The sequence below is a fragment of the Harpia harpyja genome, chromosome 1, assembly GCF_026419915.1.
Source record: "Harpia harpyja isolate bHarHar1 chromosome 1, bHarHar1 primary haplotype, whole genome shotgun sequence".
In the NCBI taxonomy this organism is placed as follows: Eukaryota; Metazoa; Chordata; class Aves; order Accipitriformes; family Accipitridae; genus Harpia; species Harpia harpyja.
The window spans coordinates 95,406,761-95,409,666 of NC_068940.1; the positions used below are offsets into that span (position 1 = coordinate 95,406,761).

Below are 2,906 nucleotides of genomic sequence, written 5' to 3' on the forward strand. Positions count from 1 at the left end.
GTGCTATTATGTTAGAAATAATAAATATTACTTAATACTTACATTTCACATACAACATAAAAATACATATACAAAGGAAGACAGACATAGAAATATGAATAAAATTCAACTAAAAAATTTACTATTTCACCCTGTTGAACAGATTCTCCAAATTTTTGTTCTCTTGGAATAGTCCATGACACATATAACCTCAATTACTTCAATTTTCTTGCATATGACAGGCTTAATCATGTAAGTAAACCACTGAAGAGTATGAGCACTGATTTCATGTTACATTTCAGAATTCTAAACAAGCCACAAACCCAAGTATTTCCCACTGAAGACAAAGGAGATACTTAGCATGGGATTAATTTAATCTGATGCATCTGGTCAAAGCTGTTTTTCTGAGCACACTATAACAGTAATAGAGAGAAATCAGCACTTTCTGAGGGTCATCTGAAGATGGATAACAAAGTCTGGTAGAATTATTCACCTTCTAGAAGTATCTACCTTTCTCCATATTGATAGTATAGAGTGATAGGAGAGTTTTAGCAGATGAGATGAGGAGAGAAGTGTCTTCAACAGCTGTTGGATCAGGTTTAATCTATGATGGTGATGTTCTCATTTCTTACGAGTCTGTACTTCTAAGAAAACAGAAAAGTTGGTGAAAAACAAAATGAAAAGTTAAAAATTAAGGAAGTTTAAAAAAATTGTTTGTGATATAAACAAAATACTGTACAGCAAGAGCAGCTAGGGGTTTACAGCTTCTTGTTTAGAAAACCAGAATAGCCTACCCTTGTGTAATGGTCCTTCCAAAGTTATGACAGTAAAACTTTGTAGTGCCATTCACTGTCACATAGTCTATAGATACTTCCATACAACATAAAGCAATGTTAAAACACCTTTCCCTTCCCACACTGAGAACTCGTATGAATCCTCCCCCAGTCCATGTTTGTTTAGAATACATTTTTATAGCAAAGATGTAAGCTCAATAACATGCAGTGATTTATCTTGGGAATACAGACTCAACAGTAACTGCAATGAAAGCAATATGGCAGGAAAATAAGAGATCTGGACCATCTGGGTGAAAATATGTGGCTTTGAAAAACATTTAGAGGAAAGAAAATTGACATATATCTGGAAGTGAAAAGCTCTAAATTCAACTAGGAGTTTTGTCACTCACTCACTGACTTTATTCATGACACTGATGGTTGCTTTTCAGAGTCACATGGTGCCCACTTCTTTATAGCCAAGAAACTAGGGAATTGGGCTAAAACTTGGTTTCCCCATGTGGGGATGACATATAATGAACAAGTATTTAATAACTGTGGAACAAGCACTAATGGGTTCTTTAGTTATCTTTGCCTGAAAAGAAGTCATTTAGACAAATTGTTACATTAGCATAACTGTGACAGTACCACTTCCCTCTCTCAGCTATGTTATTTCTGATCATGATATGAACATAATAATAAAAACAATAGCCTCCCACCTGAAACTCAGGAGCATTACTCACATACAATATTCAGTTAACTATATTAAAAGTTTTGTTTCCTTGTTTAATGTTAGTAGTATTTATGTTCTTGCTCAGATAAAGTGAAAGATGAATTATTAGTGTTTACAAATAAAGTTAGAGTCTTTCCAGTGCTAAAACAAAAGGCAGGCTTTTGTGTCTCATTGGAAAGGTAAAGGGGAACAGGTTGTTACTAAAACAATAAAAGTTTGTTCTTATCCCTCTTCTGTTTTTTATGGTTTGTTATTGTACTGAAACTCATCTAGTATTTATCAGGTGATAAAAAGGACAAACCAAACTCTTCTTTATTGGAAAACCGTGAAGCTTTGTTGTTATAGCTGATATCAAATAGATCTGCTAAGTGGGATAGTGTCAGAGTCCTTCTGAATACAACTGAAATCTAGAGTTTTCATAACAAGTAAAAATGTTAGTTTGGTATTGTTCAAAATGCTAAGCTGGATTCTGATATAATCTATGCTGAAGTTCTAAGAAACTTGCATGAAAGTCAGTGAAATTGCGGTACTTTTTATGGCTATAAATAACAGGGATTGCCCAAAAGTTACCTGAGAAGGTAATAGAGTACTGAAAAGTGGGACCCTGCCAATGGCTGGAAACAGGTCTGTGCTTTTCAAAGCTGCATCTTCATTTGCAAGTCAAGAAGTTATCATGAGGTGAAACACTTCATGGCAGCAACTCAGGTACCGGGAATGTCAGGTCACATAGTTTATCCATTCAGCACTGCACAGTTAACATGCTTTCACTTCACCCCTGAATCAACTATGTCTCTGTTCAGTCGCATTTTCTTCCAATTGAATTCTCTCACATGTTCTCTAAAAGTAGTCGATCAGAGTGACAATTTTGCAATGGCAAAGTTTCAGTTACCAAGAGAAGAGAGCCCATCTGCAGTGAATTGCTTCAGTACCCTGGTGTGCCTGGCGTAAGCTTTCAGACCTGAGGGAGAGACTGTTTGGATTAAAATGAAATTTCATTTTAAAAAACAAAATAAAAAATCTTGTACTGGAAATAGGAAGATAATCATTGTAGAAAGATGATATGTTTAAAATCATCTAATGTAGTCCAAGGGAGTTTATTTCTTTTGAAATATTAGACGATCATTCACTTATGTCAAAATAATCTGCAAAATATCCAGGAGCTGCTCACCTGACCACGTGTAAAAGCAGAGTACTCTCCATGAAATCAGTTCCCCAACCCACAGCTGAGACAAAGATGAGGAAAAGCCGGAGCTGTTGCTTCCCAATCCTATCCTCCAACATCAAGCAGAACAGCTGATCTGCACAGGAGGAAAAGTCCTCTGTTTGGGAGATATATGGTAAATGTATCTGAATCCATCCCAGATGCACACAGTAAGTCAAGGATCAAACCATCAACCTAGAGTCAAAACAATTAAATCCCACCC

At 35.9% G+C, this 2,906-nt stretch overlaps 1 long non-coding RNA gene across 1 annotated transcript; it reads right to left on the minus strand.

Moving 5' to 3' along the window:
• Nucleotides 1-262: 262 nt before the first annotated feature.
• On the minus strand, nt 263-2,679 carry LOC128143223 (uncharacterized). Its single transcript, XR_008235687.1, has 3 exons — nt 2,651-2,679; nt 2,053-2,440; nt 263-623 (listed from the first exon to the last, which is right to left on the minus strand). It is a non-coding gene; the product is annotated as an uncharacterized LOC128143223 (long non-coding RNA).
• Between the last annotated feature and the right edge of the window lie 227 nt (nt 2,680-2,906).